Here is a 21,753-nt window from a genome sequence, read left to right as displayed (position 1 = left end):
TTCTTTCTGCCACTTGCTATATGAAGCTACAGGTTCATTTTGTATTTTAATTGCCACAGCCTTATAATCAACCATTTATCTAAAGAATACTGGTTACCTTTTATTAGAGAATAGGATTTAGAAACCAAGATCTGGGTGTTCACTGCTACTGGGGTGTCACTGCTTCTAGGCCCTGTCAGCATATAGAGGTAGGAACAATATACTAGCTTATGTGTACACACAATCTATATGTATTTAAAAATTTTTTTTAAATGTTTTTATTATTTTTATTTCTGAGAGAGAGATAGAGTGCAAGCAGGGGAGGGGTAGAGAGAGAGGGAGACACAGAATCTGAAGCAGGCTCCAGGCTCCAAACTGTCAGCACAGAGCCTGATGCAGAGCTTGAACCCATGAACTATGAGATCACAACCTGAGCCGAAGTCGGACGCTTAACTGACTAAAACACCCAGGTGCCCCTCTATATGCATTTTTGGGTCTTTCTCTATACATTTAAAAATGAAAATAAGTTCATGCTGATATTATTAACTGTAATCTAGAACCTTAGGTGTCAATCTAACCTAACTTTTGGTATATATATACATATATATATATATATATATATATATATATATATATATATATCCTCTTTTTAATTGATATAAGGGGTCCAAAGATCAAACAAGTCATAGAAGATCTAAAAACACTATCACCTATCTTAATGTTCATATTTATACATTACACCCTAAAGCTGAAGAATACACATTATTTTCAAGTGCACATGGCATGTTCACCAATATAGACAATATGCTTGGCCATAGAACAAGCTATAATAAGTTTATAAGGTTTGAAGCCATAAAGAATATTATGTGTTCTCCTAACATGATAGAATTACATTAGATGTTTCTAACAATAAAAGATCTAGAAAATCCCCAAATGTTGGAAATTAACTGACATACTTCTAAGTACTCCACGGGTCAAAAAAGATTGTAAGAAAATTGGAATGACTATATATATTTCAAATATATATAAATAGATATATTTCAAATTTGTTCAAGTTTTATTTTTTAGGTAACTTTGCCCTTGGTTTCTAATTATATTGCATGGTGCACAGAGACTATGGTACATATCATGTCAATATTTGGTCCTCTGTAGAGATATGTTTTTGGATCCCATATATGTTAAGTTTTCATAAATGTAATATGTGTGCTTGAAAAGAATGTGTTTCTAAGTTTTATGTGCCAGATTCTGTATATGGACATAGAAAGAAGCATTTTATGTGTGTTGTTCTGTATATAGTCTTCTTACATCTCTTTTTAAAAAATTTTCCTTCAGGATTTTTTGTGGCTCCTGAACGTAAGAATTCCTATCTTTGAATTCTGGAAATGTCTCAGCTACTATCCCTTCAAAATATTGTAGTTCTCCCATCTTTCTCCTCACTCTTTCTGGAACTTTTTTTTTCAAGTTTTTATTTAAATTCCAGTTAATTAACATATAGTGTAATATTAGTTTCAAGTGTAGAATTTAGTGATTCATTACCTACATATTGACATACAAGACTGCTCAGTACAAGTGCCCTCCTTAATATCCATCACACATTTAACCCGTCCCTTGACCCACCTCCCATCCCGCAATCCTCAGTTTGTTCTCTATAGTTAGTCTATTTAATGGTTTGCCTCTCTCTCACTTTTCCCCCCATGTTCATCTTTTTTATTTCTTAAATTCCACATGTGAATGAAATTCTATGGTATTTGTCTTTCTCTGGTTGACTTATTTTGCTAAGGATAGTACTGTCTAGCTCCATCCATGTTTTTGCAAATGGCAAGATTTTGTTCTTTTTTATGGCTGAGTAATATTTCATTGTATGTTTTTGTGAATGGGTGTGTGTGTGTGTGTGTGTGTGTGTGTGTGTATGTGTGTGTGTATACATCTTCTTTATCCATTCATCAGTAGATGGACATTTGGGCTCTTTCCATAATTTGGCTATTGCTGATAGTGCTGCTATAAACATCAGGGTGCATGTATCCCTTCAAATTAGTATTTTTGTATCTTTTGGGTAAATAGTAGCACAACTGCTGAGTCATTGGTAGTTCTATTTTTAACTTTTTGAGGAAACTTCATACTGTTTCTCAGAGTGGCTGCACCAGTTTTCATCCCCACCACTGGTGTAAGAGAGTTCCCTTTTCTCCATATCCTCACCAACAATTGTTGTTTCCTGTGTTGTTAATTTTAGCCATTCTGACACGTATGGGGTAGTATCTCATCATAGTTTTGATTTGCATTTCTCTGATGATGAGTGATGTTGAGCATCTTTTCATGTGTCTGCTAGCCATCTGTATGTCTTCTTTGGAAAAATGTCTATTCATGTCTTCTCCCCATTTTTAAACTAGATTATTTGTGGGTTTTTTGGGAGGGTTTGAGTTTGATAAGTTCTTTATAGATTTTGGATATTAACACTTTATCATATATGTGATTTGCAAATATCTTCTCCCATTCTGAAGGTTGACTTTAGTTTGTTGATTATTTCCTTTGCTGTGCAGAAGCTTTTTATCTTGAAGTCCCAATTGTTCATTTTTGCTTTTATTTCTCCTGTCTCTGGAGACATGGCTAGTAAGAAATTGCTATGACTGATGTCAAAGAGGTTATGGCCTGTGTTCTCCTCTAGGATTTTGATGATTTCCTGTCTCACATTTAGATTTTTCATCCATTTTGGATTCATTTTTTGTATAAGTGGTCCAGTTCCATTCTTCTGAATGTCACCGTTCTGTTTGCCCAACACCATTTATGGAAAAGAAAGAAGCTGTCTATTTTCCGTTGGATATTCTTTCCTGTCTTTCTCTGACAGTGATAAATCTGGCTCACATTATCTACAATTTTTTTTCTACATATTTGCTCAACCCAACTACATGTGTAAATTAGTTTTAGGATTGCAAACCATTCTTCTGTGAGGATCAAATTTACTAATTACTAATTAGAGTACAGTGTTTATGTAAAGTTCTTTCTGTTTTCATAATTATAGTTTCTATTCAAACACCATTTTCCAAAAGTTACTTAAGTAATGTCCCTTTTTCTCCACTTTCTTCACTGAGGTTATTTCATAAATTGTAATACAGTTAGTTTCATTTGGTAGAGTTTGTATTTTATCTTAGGATCCACCCCGAATCCTGGTTTATTTTACTTAAATTTGTATATAGTAAAGATCACAGTTCTGTGGGTTTTGATAAATGCATAGTCATGTGTTCTCTTACTCAGTACCATTCAAAAAAGAGTTCATCACACTAAAAATTACAATGTAAGGTCCTTTTGTATTCAACACCTCCCCACCCTCAGCTCTGACAACCAATAATCTTTTTCCATCTTTATAATTTTATCTTTTTTATAGGATTGTATAAATGGAATTGTACAATATGTAACCTTCTAGGCCTGGCTTCATTTAGAATAATGCGTTGAAGATTCATCTATGTTGCTGCAGGAATCAGTGGGTTGTTCTTTTTTTTCAATTATTGCTGAGTAGTATTATGTTATATAAACATACCATGATTTATTTACCTAGTCACTCATCAAAGATATTTTTGTTATTTCCAGTGACTTAGTACATTGAGGCTGCTATACCAAAATCCCACAGCCTAGGTGGCTTATAAGCAATAGAATTTATTTGTCACAGTTCTGGAGGCTGGAAGTCTGCAGTTGGGAACAGCATGGTTAAACAATGGTCCTCTTTCAGATCACAAACTTCTTGTTGTACACTCCATGGCAGAACGTATGAGGGGTCTTTCTACAGTCTGTTTTATAAGGGCATTAATTTTATTCATGATGGCTCTGCTCTAATAATCTTATGACTTGCAAAGGCTCTGCTTCCTAATAGCATTACAATAGGAATCGGGATTTCAAAATATGAATTTGGGGGAAGGGGCATAAACATTCACACCATAGCATCAAGTTTTTGTTGATTACGAATAAAGTTACTATAAACACTCACATACAGATTTTTGTTTGAACCTATGTTTTCAATTTACTTGGTTAAATATCTAGGAGTGTGAACACTATAGAGCTGGGCCATATGTTAAGTGCAAGTTTAACTTTATAAAAAAAATTACGATACTATTTTCTAAAGTGGCCATACTGTGTTACATTTCCACCAGTAAAGAATGAAAGCTCCTGTTTTCCTGCATCCTTGCCAAGATGCGGTATTGTTGGTTTCTGTGTGTTTGCCATTCTAGTGGGTATTTCATTCTAGTTTTAGTTTGCATTTTCTAAATGACAAATGATACTGAACAATTTTTCTTCTGTTCATTTCCTATCCTGTATCTTTGGCAGGATATGTGTTCAAATCTTTTTTTGGGAGTCTCAGCTTTATTGAAATGAAATTTTTGTGACATAAAATTCACTAATTTAAGATGAACAAATAAATTTTTTGGTATATCTCCAGAATTATGAAACTGTCTACACGATCAATTTTAGAACATATAATCATGCCAGAGGGAAACCCCATACCCTTAAGCAGTCACCTTTCCCCACCATTTCTTTTGAATCTCCCAGCCATAGACAACCTCTAAACCTACCTGTTGCCTCTGTGTATTTGCTTATTCTGGATATTTCATATAAATGAAATCATATAATATATGGTCTTTTGTGATTGGCTTCTTTCACTTAGCATAATGCTTTCAAGGTTCATCTACACTGCAGTACATATCAGTAACTCATTCTTTTTATTGTCAAATAACATTCCATTATATTGATTTACATTTTCCAGATGGCAAATGATGTTGAGCATCCTTTTATGTGCCCTATTAGCCAATTACATATCTTCTTTGGATAAATGTCTATTCAGGTCCTTTGTGCATTTTTAACTTTGGGCTATTTGTCCTTTTAATTATTGAGCTGTAAAGGTTCTTGATTTATTGTATATAGGAGTCCTTTAACAGATATAAGATTTGAAAATATTTTCTCCTATTCTGTGGGCTGTCTTTTCACTTTCTTCATGTATCTGTTGAAACAAAAAAGTATTAAATTTTGATGAATTCTGATTTCTCTTTTCTAGTCTTGCTGTTTATCCTTGTGGCATTATATTAAAACCATTGCCGGGGTGCCTGGATGGCTCAGTCGGTTAAGCATCTGACTCTTGGTTTCTGCTCAGGTCATGATCTCGTGGTTCGTGAGTTCAAGCTCCTTATTGGGCTCTGCACTGATGGTGTGGAGCCTGTTTGGGATTCTTTCTCTGTCTCTCTCGAAATGAATAAATTTAAAAAACTACGTTGCTTACCCCAAGGTCATGATAATTTAAACCTGTTTGCTACTAAATATTTTATAATTTTACAGTTATGTCTATGATTCATTTGAAGTTGCTTTTCTATATAATATGAAGGATGGGTCCATAGTGATTTTTTTTGCATTTTGCCATATAAGTTTAGTGCTATTTCCCTCACATTGTGAAGCCTCCAATGTCACTCCTTAGGCATGTGCACATTAACCTGGGATGACAGTGGCATTAGTAGGGCTCTCTCAACTGTTTCTTTCCCTAATGACTCCGTTGAACTGTTGCCTTTTTTACTATTATACCCAGCTATTAAGCTCTATTAATTGCAGCTGACTTCTCTATTGTTTTCATCTAAGTCCTAGGATATCCATTGCTCCCTAATCTGATCCAAATATTTTCAAGATTAGTTTTTGACATCATTCTGAGGTCTATCAGGACTCTTCTTAGATATTTATTTTTTTACTTCTCTGTGTTAATGAGCCTTCAGCTTACCTTCTTGCTCTTTGGAAGCCACCAGCTTCCTCTTAATTGGTTACCACTAAAATATTCATTATTTTTAAAAGGTTTGATTTTCCCATCTCTATTTTATTTATTTTTAAAACATTTTTTAGTGTTTGTTTATTTTTGAGAGAGAGAGATTGAGAGAGCGCATGAGTAAGAAGGAGAGAGGCAGAGAGAGATGGAGACACAGAATTTGAATAGGCTCCAGGCTCTGAGCTGTCAGCACAGAACCCTATGTGGGGCTTAAACTCACGACCTGTGGGATCATGACCTGAAGCCAAAGTCAAGAGTCTGACACTTAACTGACTGAGCCACCCAGGCACCCCTCCCATGCTCTATTTTAAATAAGGTCAGTTCCATATAAGAGAGCTTTGGAACTTTCTGTATTTGTGGCCTGCTTCTTTCTCCCCCAGGGAAAAATCTCAGAACTACCACTTTGTGTCAGAGGGCAAAGACAGAGACAGTCTTCTTTGGGTATGACACCCCTGTGTTAAAACCAACATGCCGGGTAGAGGCAGTAGCCTCTGGTTCTCTTGGCTTACCTCTCCCAGTGTGGGTTCTTCATCTTATGATGAGCTGAGATTATGGTGTTCAGGTCCCCAGTATTCTCAGCGTCTCATGCCTGGGGTAAGCTATCCCTCTACGTGTGTAGCCTGGATGGAAGAAGGGAACTCCTGACCTCTTGGCTGCACCCATCCTGAATTTAGCTGCTGCAACATGTATCTAGGGTGGATAAGAAATGCTTGTGTCCTGTACCTCCTCTAGTGACATTGTGGTTCTTGACTGGGGCCTGGGGGAGGATCCCCTGCATTCATACATGGACACTCCCAGAATAGAGGATGTTCTTATCAAATTTTAGTAGATTTTCTTGCGTGTAAACATTTATTCATTTGCTGTATGCCCCAGGACAATTTCCAGAGACATTAAATGATTGTTTCTTTAAATAATTTTCATAGGGTATACTTGTTTCAGTGGGAAATGAGTCCAGAGCGCTTCTCACACTGTAAGAGTGCATGATTCTGTTCAAAGTTTTTGCCCAGCATTTTAACTTTGTGTTTAATTATTACTGGGCTTTAGGAGGTTTTTGTATATTCTGCATAAAAATCTTTTATTATATACATTATTTGAAAATATTTTTTCCAGTCTATGGCTTGACTTTTCATTCTTTTAATAGAGTATGGGCTTCTAATATAATAATGTTCAATTATTTTTGTGGGTTATGATTATTTTACAATCTGAAAATTCATAACCCACCCCAAGATCATTCAGCTTCCCTCCAATGTTTCCTTTTAGATGTTTCATTGTTTTGCTGGATGAAATTTTTAATGAGTTGTGAGGATGCATCAGTTTATTACATTTTATTTTTGGAGCCTTAATTATTTCATCATCATCTGTTGAAAAGACAAAACTTTTGCCCTCTGTTGTATTACCTTTGTACTTTTTCAAATATCAGTTAAATGTCAGTGCAGGCCTATTTATATCTGGGCTCTCTGTTTCATTGATGTATTTTCCTATCCTTTTAAAATATCATAGCATTTTAAATAAATCTTGAAAATGGGTACAGATCCTGCACATATTTGGCTAGTGCTTATTATTATTTTTTTTGGTGACATTTATCTTGTATTATTTTATTTCAAATTCTAAATGTTCATTGTTGATATATAAGACTATGATTAAGTTTTGTGTACTTGTACACTGAGACCTTGGTAATTGAGACCTAACCACTTTGCAAAACATACTTATTATAGTTCTAGGAACTCTTTTATGATAGATTTTTCTTGAATTTTCTATGAGATTTCTAGATTGTGTGATTTGTGACATTGGTAGGTATGAAATAAAGGAAAAAAAGTTTTGCTTTTCAATCACAAGAATAATCATTTAAGGCTTATTGAGTGTGAGGTGCCCTTTGGGATATTTATTGAAATGTAGACATTCTCAATGCACACTGAAAATCCTGGCCTAGAACACATTACAGACATATGATTTGGAGATACCGATTTGGCAATTTATCAGCATGGAGTGCTAACTAAACATGGACATTAATGAGATCAATATAATGTAGTAAAAGAATAAAATACAGAAGGATTTCTGAAAACAGGTAATAATTTGCTCTCATTTTGTCCTTTTACAATATCTGTCAACAATCATTTGCATAACTGCTTAAAGTTTGAAGACAGACAGTGGAACAGAATTGCTCTTCATTGTCTTTTAGTATCTGCCTCTGCTAATAAGGTGTGCAGAAAAGGCCTTAGAAAGGCCTGCTTGCAAGATTAACCTGGTTGGTCTCTGGGACCTTGGATTGGGAGGCTTTCCACCATCTCCTGATAAGAATGGCTCACTGTACCTAAACTGTTTGTACAAACAACATACTTTATGCTGAATGCTTACTTTCCTTCTGGGAATCTGAAATGTTGGTCCATGTTGGGCGGAAGGTACCTACATGACAAGCCCCCGCTCAAAACCCTGGGCACTCAGTCTCTAATGAGCTTACCTGGTAGATGACATTTCATGCATGTTATCACAACTTCCATTAAGGAGGAATTAAGTGCATCTTGTGAGACTCCAGTGGGACAGGACATTTGGAAGCTTGCTCCTGGTTTCCTGTGAGCTTTGCCTCATGAGCCTTTCCCATTATCTTTTTTCATTTTACTTTTCATCTTTTGATGTAATAAATCATAACCATGAGTAGGACTATACTGTAAGTGCTGTGAGTCTTCTTAGCAATTCTTGGACCTTTGGGGAGGATGTTTGAAGACCCCTGATATAGAAAGCTATGTCAATTGGGGCGCCTGGGTGGCGCAGTCGGTTAAGCGTCCGACTTCAGCCAGGTCACGATCTTGCTGTCCGTGAGTTCGAGCCCCACGTCAGGCTCTGGGCTGATGGCTCGGAGCCTGGAGCCTGCTTCCGATTCTGTGTCTCCCTCTCTCTCTGACCCTTCCCCGTTCATGCTCTGTCTCTGTCCCAAAAATAAATAAAAAAACGTTGAAAAAAAATTGTTTAAAAAAAAAAAAAAAGAAAGCTATGTCGATTAATTACCATTATTTTGTACATGCTATATATATTGAGTGGCTTTTAGAATTTTCTCCTTATAGTTTAGTTCTACAGTTTTGTTATAATGTTCTAATATAGGATTTTTTTCTTAATTGATCTTACTGTTTGCTGTACTTTTTCAGTTGGAATTTGTGGCTTTCCCCATTGCTAGTTATTCATTTCCTTGCCAATATTTCTTGAAAAATTGCCTCTCTGCTATGCTGTTAGATGGATTCTGGACCTTCCATGCTATTTCCATATTTCCTATTTTCTGTCTCATATTTTAGTGTCTCTTTCCTTCTATTAACTAAATTCTGAAAGATATCCTCAGTTCTTTCTCCTAATTTTCTAGTTCTTTATTTAATTGTGGCTTAATCACTAATAGACCATGTTTATTGATTTTTTAAATATAAGTGGTTATGTTTTTATTTACTAAGACTCTTGCTTTTTTTCTTTTCTTTTTTTCTATGTACTTACTTTTATTTTTTGCACAACTTTTCTGTTCCTGGTACATGAGTGCTGTTTCTCACTCTACCTATTTGAGGATTACTATAATTATTTCAAAGTCCAGATAGATCTAATTACATTCTCTCTTCAGGTATAAATTCTCCTTCTTGGAAATGGCATTCTTTACACATCCTGTAATTGCTTTCTGTGAGTTTATCTTCTTTGTGAATCTCTGAAAATGGGTGCTTTTTCATCTTGAGAAGTAGAGGCCTTTTTGAATAGTGTTTTATGTGTTGCTTCTCCTTGGGCTCTATAGGCTTATTTTGCTTTTAAGGAGGTCTGTATTGGGTGGATACCATGAATTCAAGCTCAACAGGCTCAAAATGCAGACTTGGCTTCTGGTTTACGGGATTTCTCTCTACACAGTCAAAGTTAGTGGCTTATTCCAGCAGTGACTTCCTGCCACAGTCCTGTGGAACATGCAAGGGGCCTGTAATTTTGGCTTCTTCTCTGTAATTCTCAGTAATTTTGGCTTCTTCTCAGGGAACCTGAAGTGCTGTGGTTACTACCTAGTCCTAACACTCCATAGCTAATCCAATTAACTTGTTACTTCTGTGAATTCTCTCTCAGATTCTGGCACCTGTAAATGTATTTCCCATACTTAATTTATTTATGTTGTCAAATATTTCAATTAATTTTGGGTAGTAAGGGGAATTACAGTGTATGCTCCTTGCTCAATCAACAACGTGGACCCAGAAGTTCAGACTGTATGTGCTTATGACATAGATCACACAGGGAACTATTTGTTGTCATAACACAGTATATTTGGTGCAAACTTACCAAAACACAGAATTAATCTTTATAAACACTAACTGAGATAATTGATTTAGACTGTTACAATTCTGAGTGTGGGTGACTCCAGATAAAGTTGGTTCCAACTTCTTGTCCAACTCCTCCACCCACACTGCCCCAAATAATGCTATAATATTGACATTGTTGGGTTGTCACTGAAAATTGTCTTTTATATGTGGTTATTTACCTTGGTTGCAGCCATCTGAGACTTTGCTTGTGGAGATGTGTATAGCTTTAAACTACTTCTACACCTTTTGTTCATCTTCCCTATAGGTGGTTGCACAAGAAGGGCATTTGTTGTAAGATTTTTTCTCCTAGTACCATCATTTTTCATGGCCTTGTGCCACTTGGCACATAACACAGGAACTAGTGAATGACCCAATGTTTTAACTGTCAGTCACCATGAACTACTTTACGAAACAGGCTTAACAGCTCATAAACTGAAAGCAATCCTGTTTACTGCCATCTCTAGATTCATAGATTGTTTGCAGCCTGTTACTGTTCTAGAAACACTTAGGGGCCAAGCACCCAAAGTACTTTATGTATTTCTTGATGTCTCTTAAGAAGGGCTGGTCTTGTGAGCATCCTTGTATTTTTTTTTATCTAATATAATAGGATTAGACCTTGGGGTGACTATATCAGAACTACTGACAGCTTTTTACAACATGCTGTGCATGAATATGTCTACCACATCTAGAAACTTAGAAGAAGAGAAATAGTACCACAGAAACAGTTTTGAAGATGAGTAAATTGATTCACTATTCTTTTTTTTTTTTAAGAGTCTATCAATGGAGGTTAATTGATGCTTTCTTATCTTTGTCTTATTGGCCCGTCAGCACTTTTTTCTCTTAGTCTTGAATTGCTTTACTTTCTGTTGAAGGTAGATGTATATTCTGAAAATAAAGTTGAATCTATTAAAGTGGCTAACATATAGTGATGTCCCTGTTTTGTAAATTGAGTTCAGATATAGGCTATCTATCTGTTTGGCAGCAAGAGAAGTAGCTTTTGGTCTGAATTTTACTGTTTGAGATGTTAGAGTTGTCTTCGAAGGTGGATAGGGGTCAGGGTAGTATCAGATTCACACATTACTGTCTTTACTGAATTTATATGAATGACCTCCTTTGAAGATTGAGGAATCCAACACAAGTATGCATAAGGCTCCTTTCAACCAGAGAATACTATTTTCACCCCTTTTTATTGTAAGAGATGTTATCTTTTTTGACATATACTGATTTTTTAAAAGTTGGAAGAAAAGCTATAATATTGTGGGAGAATATCGACAATCATAGTGTGTAAGAAGAGAGTGTGGTTTCAAATTTTGCAAGATGAAAAATTTATTATTTTCTCCTTGATGTGTAGGATCATTTGATTGGGTTCCTAATAAAATTCTGCCTGTGGAAATCACCGGCATTAGTATTTAATATTACAGCACCCCTGTGAAGAAGATAAGTATTATTGTCCCTTTCTTATAGAAACAAAGAAGGAAATGACTCCCGTGGCAACACTAACATTGGTAGACATGAGTGTTAATGTTGAGAAATATTCAACTTCTGTTCTTAAACTATAATTACTACCACATAGGTAAGGCAAAAACTAGCTAAACAACCATGTGCCTCAAGGGAACCAGTCACATATAATGTGTCAAAAACCAAACTTTGCATACTGAAAAAATAAAACCAAGGCAGAAATTAAGTTTATTGCCAGGCTTTCAACCTGCAAACTGGGAAATTCAAGGTTACAGGAGCGATGAGTTCTGAATTGCTCACAGACTAAGAGATTGTTAAGGGATAAAGGATTGGCTGGTGGTCTCTACTATTTCTGAGAAGAACAGTACATTCTTATAACCTTTAATTCCTATAACATTATGTTAAGTTTCCTTTATGAGCCTACATTGGCCATCTCCATTTTGTCCTTGACATAAGCTACTCCATTTTGGTTTGATTCTACAAATGTAAATGTTCAATATATATATGTTTTCATTTTTTATTTAGATTCAGGGTTAGCCAAGAATTTTAGTCTTTTGAAATTAAAAAAATTGGATTTAGTGTATTTTTCCTATATTTACATCAATTGAGAAAATTTTCTTTTTACAAAAACAATGTCTCTTATGAAAAAGAAATCAACTTATTTCTCATATAAGGTGGTAGCCACTCTATGAGTTTATCCAATAGCAGCTGGAAATTTTTAAGGATTAATGGGACTTAAAACTCAGTATTCAATTGATTTCAATTCCCTGTAATTATCCTGCTGACTTTATCTCTAATGAATTCTGTGCCTCAAACATCTTAAGTGGTTAACATATGGTGTAGTCAGTAAGTGGATCATTGAGGGCACAGATCCAACTCTGCCTAAGCATGTTTCCATTTTCCTTCCTTCCTTCCTTCTTTCTTTCTTCAAATTTTTAAAATTAAATTTGTAAATTAGCCAGAAAATTCCTAGTACACTTTGTAAGAGAGGTGGACTGTCATCACTGACATATAGGATAATATGTGTGAGTAAAATGTGTGAACTTTGTGATACTATTGTGTGAGTGCACACATAGACACACACATTTATTTAAAACTGTTTTTTACATTATTTAAAATTGATAAATCTCTGTATAAAGGAGCTCTAATACTATACTGAAAAGCTTTAAAGAAATAAGCTTTGGTTTCTCTAAAGCATTTGTCTTGTTATCTCCAAAAGCTGCTCTTAAATATTTATCAGTTTCTACTTGACCTGTCACAAACAATTATTTCTTTCTGAGATTAAAATCCAGACATTTAGTAACATGATAGAAGAGAAAGAACAAGTGGCTTTTCCCGCTAAGCTGGACTACTTGGGATCTTCTTCCTCATGGATACCATTTTGCGTGACATATCACCATATTTTAGACTTCCCTGATTAAAGGCGGTCCCTTAATTCCACTTTATTTACCTTTCCATTTGTGCCGATGTATATTGCTTGTGTGTATGTAACTCTGTATTTTATTTTTCTCTATATGGGTCTCTGCTTTTTGAATGGCAAGATTCTGGTGTTAGGAAGTGGTATGATTTTGCCCTTTTGTCCTAATCTGCATCCAGGAAACTTCAACTCAGTTGGTGCTCCATTGATTTCTTTCCAATTAAATTTAACATTGCTCTTGAGTAGTGCTGTCATTTCCAATGTCACCACCATCACGTAGCTAACATTCATGTGCTGCTGTGCTGTGAAGGTTTCTCAGGAGTTGCACATGCATTATCTCATTTAATTTTCAAAGCAACCTGGTGAACTAAGCATTTCAAGGATTAATACATTTGGCTGTGTTCCATTGGCTAATCTGGAATTCTGTATTCATGTACCATCTGTGGATGAAGTAAAAACCATTCTGCTAAATCAACCAGATCATTGATGTTTTTACTTTTTAATTTTGTAATGTACTGTAATATGGGCAAGTGAAACACACTATTGCTGATGAAACGAGGGAAAATAAAGAATATTGTGTAATATAGAGAATTTTCATATTTCAATATTTGACCACAAATCTTAAAAAAGGAAAATACTTTAAATTAAATACTAATATTTATAATAAGTTCATAAGATTATCTCATAGACCTAAATATTCCAAATTTCGTAGCAGGACCTTTAAATACTAAGAAAAGCCTGTTAATGTAGCCATAGCAAACCATAATTTACACATTATAATAATGGCTTTCAGGTCAAATTAAATATAGATGTACATGTATATAATTTCTTTATTTTTGAAATGTTCTGAATAATACGATTTTTAAATAGAATACTGTATGTTACCCATTCTTTGCATTAATCAGATGATTTGGATTCATCCCTGCAGATAAACCCTCTAAACAGATGGAAAATATATGGAAAAGGAAAAATTAAAATTTGACTAATAAAAATGATTTTACCACTAATTTTTTCAAAAAAAGATTATATCCTGGTTTCATTAGGCATTCAGTTATAATAACCATTCTTCCTCTATTATTAGCCATATATTAACTGTGCAAACATATACTTGTTCGCCATACATAGCAATTTGTTTAATTTAAATCTTTATATATAAAATTTAATTTTAATCCTGTTATTTTCATAAAAAATCCTTTTGATTTCATCAGAAATATCACATATATATTGCTAGTTGTATTTTAAAATAACTTCTTATTTATATTCAAATTATGAACATAACATGCATGATAATTTTATAAAATACAGAAAGCTATAAAAAGTGTACTACAATTCTAGACATAGAGCTAATTACTATTACCATTTTTCTTTCATACACACGTGTACATATGTATATGTGTACATGCATACCTGTATATATACGTATATATTTATAACAAGTAATACTTTATTCAATAAACTTTATTTTTTAAAGCTGTTTTAGGCTTACAGAAAAATTGAGCAAAAAGTAGAGAGATTTCCCCTATACTCCCTACCCCCACACAGGTACAATCTCTCCCCTATCAACATTTGTCAGCAGAGTGGTACATTTGTACCAATCAATGAACCTACACTGGCACAGTGTTAGCACCCAAATTTCACTGTTTACATAGCATTCACTCTTGTTGTTGCACATTCTATAGGTTTTGACAAGTGTATAATGACATGCATCCACCATTATTGTGTCCCACAGATTAATGTGACTGCTCTAGGAGTCCCCTCTGCCCTTTTTTTTACTGTCCTTATAGTTTTTTGTGTTAATTTCTTTACAAAAATACTCCTTTATGAACATATCCCATGTCATTAAATTTTTCAAATATATAATTTTTATAAAATTATATAATATAGCATCATATTTAAGTATCATTTCTCTATTTTTTGTCATACAATATTTATTCTATGATTGTTGGATATTTAAGTAGTCAATCTCTTCTTTTAAAAAATTTTTTTTAAATGTTTTTATTTACTGTTGAGACAGAGAGAGACAGAGCATGATCAGGGGAGGGAGGGGCAGAGAGAGAGAGGGAGACACAGAATCTGAAGCAGGCTCCAGGCTCTGAGCTGTCAGCACAGAGCCTGTCACGGGGCTCGAACTCGCAGACTGTGATATCATAACCTGAGCTGAAGTTGGACGCCCAACCGACTGAGCCATCCAGGAGCCCCTCAATTTCTTCTTTTATTGTTATTTTAGATAGTTCTTTTATGAAAACCTTTATGTATTAATTTAAAAAATAAGATTTTTCTTAGCACACAGTACGGATGTTGAAGTCCAAATTTTCTTTTTTTTAAAAATTTTTTTTTAACGTTTATTTATTTTTGAGACAGAGAGAGACACAGCATGAACGGGAGAGGGGCAGAGAGAGAGGGAGACACAGAATCTGAAACAGGCTCCAGGCTCTGAGCAGTCAGCACAGAGCCCGACGCGGGGCCCGAACTCATGGACCGCGAGATCGTGACGTGAGCTGAAGTCGGACGTTTAACCGACTGAGCCACCCAGGTGCCCTGAAGTCCAAATTTTCTAATAGCTCAGATGAAGAATAAATTCGTCTGTGATTCCTCTATTTCTTGCCTACCTTACTTCCATTCTGCCTTTAAATTCTTTCAACTTTACAATCTACATGCAAATTCAAGCATTTTTTTTATCATTTCCATATAAACTATTCTACTCCAAGTCACCATCTTCTCTTTATTAAGTGCTATACCAATAGGCTATGCACTAATAAACCCTTGTCTCCCTCAAACTATTCTCAACCTGACAACGAGAATGATCCTGTTTAAAAACTAGTTAGATTATGTCATTTCTGTGCCCTTTTACTTGGAAGAGCAAAGGAGCCAAAATAGCCATACTAAATAAGAATTAGAAAGGAGAAATCATTACCTGATTTTAAAAGTTCTGATCAGACTGCACAGTAATCATTAGCATTGTGTATACTATTAGAAAGCAACTGGAACGTGCAAGAACAAAAATTCATGTACATTCATGCTAATATAAAATTCTGTAATAAATTCAGAAAAATGTGAAAGACCTCTGCATAGACAGGGTGGTATTGGTGAAGAAATATACATATATAAATCAGTGGAACAAAAGAGGTAATTCAGAAATATATCCACACAAATATGATAATTTGTATGGAACCACAAAAGATCTGAAAGAGCCAGAGCAACCCTGGAAAAGGAAAAGTGAAGCTTCAGACATCACAATTCTGGACTTCAAGTTATATCACAAAGCTGCAGTGATGAGAACAGTATGGTACTGGCACAAAAATGAACACACAGACCAATATGAAACAATAGAATCTACAACTATATGGTCAACTAATCTTCAACATAGTAGGAAAGAATATCCAATGGGAAAAAAAATTCCTTCAACAAATGGTATTGGGAAAACTGGGTAGCTACATGCAAGACAATGAAACTGGACCACTGTCTTATACTATACACTGAAATAAACTCAAAATGGATGAAAAACGTAAATGTGAGACAGGAAATCATCAAAATCCTAGAGGAGAACATAGGCAGTAACCTCTTTGGCATCTAGGTATGTCTCCTGAGGCAAGAGAAACAAAAGCAAAATTAAACTATGGGGACTTCACTAAAATGATCACTGATTTTTGAAAAGGTACAAAATCAATAGGGAAAAGAGAATCTTTTCAATCACTGAGGTTGGAATGATTGGTAATTCCTATAAGAAAAATATGAATCTCAATCTAAACCTCAACCTGTACAAAAATTAAGATTGATCATAGACTTAAATGCATATAGTAAAACTTTAAAAAAGACCTTTCTGGAATTAATTTGGGAAGGGCATATTAATGTTTGACCTTTTTCTTTTCTTTCTTTTTTTCTTCTTTTTTTTCCTTTTCCCTTCTCTTTTTTACCAACTTTTTCTTACCTTTCCCTGTCTCCCTTCCTCATCCCCTCCTTCTATCCTCCTTCCCTCCTTCTCCCCTTCCTTCTTAGTATTTTTTTGAGAGAAGAGAAGATCTAATCTCTATATTTTGCCTATCCTTCTAACATTTTTTAACATTTAACGTAATATTTTATATTAAATATTTAACATAATATTTTAACATTTTCTCACCTTTTAACTACATTTTTGTGAGCAGATAGAGTTTGTATTTTTTTAGCCCATCTAAATATAGTTGATTCTTAATTTAGGATTTTAATTTGATCTCATTGATACTTATTGTGATAGTTGATGTGCTTTTAATTCTATTTTTATCTCTAAGATGAAAAGAAAGAATCCTAACAGATCCAAACACAAATAGAATGCAAAGTACTGTTTTTTTAGTTAAGGTTTTGAAACTTATTTAACTCTCTATATTTAAAATCTTTAATTTCTTTCTTGACCATTCTCTCTGCCATGTATTTGTTGCTTTCAGTATATTTTAGACAATTAAACTATTCAGATGAAAATTAATGTATTTACTTTTTAATTCCCATCACACATCTTTGACATAATATTCAGTCTTATAACTTTATTGAGATGATTTATTCTTTATATTTTAAAATTGTTTTCAGATTCATTACAAGTTTTGTCATACAATGACTACTCCATATTTGTGTCTCTTACCTAAGCATTGTTCAAAAAGATATAACTTTAAGTAATTTTTTTAGATGTGGTCTCAGGATGGGAAAGACATGTTTTAGACATGGCATAAGTTTTGATGTCAGGATTTCATCTTTGTATTCGTATCTTGGTTCTACTTGACTGATTATTGACAGCATTATTGATAGGAAAGGGTAGTTTCCCCAAAAAGAGTAAGTTATTATTATTATAAGAAAGAGAAAGTGTGGCTGAATAGGCATTAATTTTGACTCCCCAGTTACTGTCTATAAGTAATAGTAATACTAATAAGAAAAGTCTTCAATGAACACATAAGAATTTTGTCACATTTCTTGAATGATTGACTTTTATTACCAATAAATTTCAGAAAAAGTAGTAGTTTAATTTCCAGCTAAACTGGAATCATATAAGAGACGTGTCTGTGTGTCACGTTCATGTTCTACTTATGTTTGTGTTAGTGCTTGCATATTAATGGTAATTATCAACTACTTTCCATGAAGAAAAGAAGGTAGTAGAGTAAAATTCAAGTCCTCCAAACTCTTAACATTTATAAAACCGAGCAAATGAAGATACATAGAATGAAAGTCACAGTTAATAATAGTTAAAAATGATCATTATTACTGAAGTTATATAGAGAATATATAATGTACTTCTTTCCTTCTCCAATTATTTTTTCTTGGAGTTATGTAGCAAGATTGGAGAGGGCTGAATACCAATTGTCTTGAACATCTGTTTCTTCTTGTCATGTGACCCTCTAAAGAAAAGGCCATAAGTCAGATTTTTTTAAAAGGTAGTTTTCTTCAAATAAGTTGTTTCCTTTCCTTGAGATACCATGAGCATAGACTATTTTGATTGTAAAACCTTTGGTATATAAGAATTTTAACAGTTCTGAAACAAACAAAAAAGTTTCACTTATTCCAGAAACCCTGATGGGTTTTAAACTGTGTAGCTCATTCCTTTGTTCTATGTAACAAAAGAAACTTCTCCGGCTTTCTGACTGCACTGTTCTGGTTTGTGCCAGGTTACTACTGCCTTTTATAAGAAAGAAAAATGTTCAGCACTTCTGACTCTGAAGGCTTATTGAAAGACCAGAGCCTTGAAAAGCACTGAGATGGCCATAGAGCTAAATTTACATTATTTTTATGGTTTTGAAATTCTGATTTTCAGTATTTCAGCATTTACAACATCTGATAAAGGACAGTATTAGTTGTGGAGGGAGGGGACTTTAGAATATTTTCTATCCTGTATAAACTGGTTAGCAAGTTCTCAGTGTCTACATATTCTTGGCCACTTCCAACATGAAGACATTTCCACTAAGCCAGTAAAAATGCTGAGAGTAAATAAAGTACACATTTGACATTCTGGCATTCTGTTTTACTGGTCAGGAATGCAAGAACTAGAAAAGATAAATCCCTCCCTTACTTCCTCTCTTTTTCTTTCCCTTCCTCCCTTTGTCCTTTCCTTCCTTCCTTCCTTCCTTCCTTCCTTCCTTCCTTTTCTTCTCTTCTCTTTCTTCTGCTATTTATTTCCCTTTTTTTCTTCTTTCTTTCTTTCTTTCTTTCTTTCTCCCTCCCCCCCTCCTTCCCTTCCTTCCCTCCTTCCTTTCTTTCCTTCCTTTTTTCCCTTTCTTCCTTCCTTTTTTTCTTTCTATTTAAATAACCAAGAATTGGGTACTGAGCCATGAACAACAGGTGCCATATATGTATAATAAAATATAAAATCTAATGCAGGTTACATAATATATTCTAATATATGTAATACAGTTAACCTTTTTGGGGGCATTTAGGTATTTTCTGTTCCAACAAATTTCTGTTTCATTCATTTAAATTTGTTTCAACTAGATTTATTATGATAAAAAGTGTGAATGTATTTTAAAAGATGTGTTTATTGCTATTACATAAAAATATTGATTTGTAATAGTTATTTTGAACTATCTTCTTTATCATACTGCAATCATTTCAAGTAGGTTTTCTTTTCAATTGTTTTTCTTATTGAATGCCCAGTTTCTGTCCCACCTTGGATCTCAGCTACTGACAGCCAGGCTTATAACTCTCCATGGAGGAGATAGGCTGATTCTATTCTGCGGAATCTGAGTAGCCGAAGAAAAAAAACCTAAAACGATTCACATCCAAGTTTCCTTAATGAAATAGCCCTGCCAGCTCACCTATAGACAGGCTCCTAGTTGACAATGACCACTCACCAGTGTAGACTTTGAATCAATTTTTAGGTGTTCCCTCTGTAAGTATCAATTGCCAAGACTCATTACGTACAGAATCAGAGACCAAAACTAATATATAGAAAAAATTACTTTTAGTATCAGGCTAGAAAGTCCAAAAACCAAATGGCAGGTATACCAGAAAGGGAGATCAAAGAAAGTTAAATGAAGAATATCATCAAAGAAATGATTCAAAATTTCATGGACTTGAAAGATGTGAGTTTCTCTATTCAATAAAAACATACTCAATGGGAAAAAATGATCCACATTAAGCCTATCATCATGAAATATCAAAACACTGATGTAAATGGGACAATTGCCAAAACCTTTAAAAACAAACAAACAAACAAACAAACAAACAAACAATAAGAAGATCACATAGAAAGAATCAGTAGTCCAAGTATTCATGGATTTCTCTATTATGATACCAAAAAATAAAAGACAATGGATCTAGGCATTCAAGTTTTGAAAAAAAAGGACACTTAGCCTAGAATTTTATACACAATTAATTACATGTAAAGTAGACAAGGATATTTTTAGATATAGGAATTCTCAAAAAGTTTACCATTTATATATGCTTTCTCAAGAACTGAAGGAGTGGATAAACCAAGAAAGAATCTAGGAAAGAATGGCTTTAACTCAAGAAAAAGATACTGCCCTAGGATCTTGGTGAAAGGGGACATCAGGGTGAAAGCTGTGCTGCAGACATAGAAAGCAGGTCAAAAGACTCCAGGGGACCTGTCTTCAAAATGAGGGAATTGATAGGACCTGTGAGGTATTTGAACATATTGAGAAAATGTAGACAGCTTGGGGAAGACTTGGAGCTGAATTAGTGGGAAAGAGAACACAGGGGCGCCTGGGTGGCGCAGTCGGTTAAGCGTCCGACTTCAGCCAGGTCACGATCTCGCGGTCCGTGAGTTCGAGCCCCGCGTCGGGCTCTGGGCTGATGGCTCGGAGCCTGGAGCCTGTTTCCGATTCTGTGTCTCCCTCTCTCTCTGCCCCTCCCCCGTTCATGCTCTGTCTCTCTCTGTCCCAAAAATAAATAAAAAACGTTGAAAAAAATAAAATTTAAAAAAAAAAGAAAGAGAACACAAAAAAGGTTAAAAACAAGATAAATGTTATCGTCAGTGTAAACAAAAAATTGTTCCTCCCCACCAAAAGCAATCTCAATCTGGCACATAGTTCACCTAAGAATACTGTTCAAATACTCATAATAATCTAAGATTTGAATATTGATCTAACTAAAAGTATGATATAAAAATTGAGAGGATGAGTGAACTTAGATATATTTCAGAGATAGAAATAATTTTGGAGATATACACTTTGTTATGTTTGGGAGGTGAGTGATGTTTGACAGATGACTAAATTTGCATCTTTCATACTGGGAAATCAATTAATAACTTCTAAGGCTGAAGAAATTTAAGAATTAGTTGTAATGAATTTAACCAGGTCAAAGAGTTGAAAGCTATTGCCTCTGGGGAATGGAAACAGAGAAAGGGGTCATAAAGACCATTATTTCATAATAAGTCTTATAGAAATATTTAATATTTTAATCTACGTGAAGGACTCGCTTTGCTGAAACCAGTATCTTAAAAAATCTACACGAAGAAATATTTGATCACCAAAATTCTAAATTTTATATAGGGCGAAGTGTGGTAAAATATTTACTGTCCAGATAACATATGCAAAACAAAACAAAAGCAAACAAAACATCTTAATAAAATTAAATTATCAAATAAACAGTTTGTTCCACAAAATTAGTGTGACTTACACTAGCTGCTAAGTTGTATCGACCCCATTACACTGGGTGACTTACCAAGCAGTCATATGTTTTTGAATAATTAATTATTTCTTACTATGGTGATACATCATTAGCATAAGATAATGGCATTTTCAGATAGTCAAAGTATCCTTAGGCAGACAGCGTCTTTGGCAAATAGGACAGAGTCTTTGGCTTTGTATGTCTATTCCAGAGCAAACCAGAATTAC

The 21,753-nt window shown here is 34.4% G+C and overlaps 1 long non-coding RNA gene across 1 annotated transcript in view; it reads left to right on the top strand.

Annotated features, from left to right (window-relative positions):
* Positions 1–21,753, top strand: part of LOC122227840 — a 179,351-nt gene that overhangs the window by 77,051 nt on the left and 80,547 nt on the right. The gene's annotated exons all lie outside the window — the stretch shown is intronic.

Source organism: Panthera leo, chromosome C1 (genome assembly GCF_018350215.1).
Source record: "Panthera leo isolate Ple1 chromosome C1, P.leo_Ple1_pat1.1, whole genome shotgun sequence".
Taxonomy (NCBI): Eukaryota; Metazoa; Chordata; class Mammalia; order Carnivora; family Felidae; genus Panthera; species Panthera leo.
Note: the sequence above shows the minus strand (reverse complement) of the source record. Positions and strands in the feature narration are given on the sequence as shown.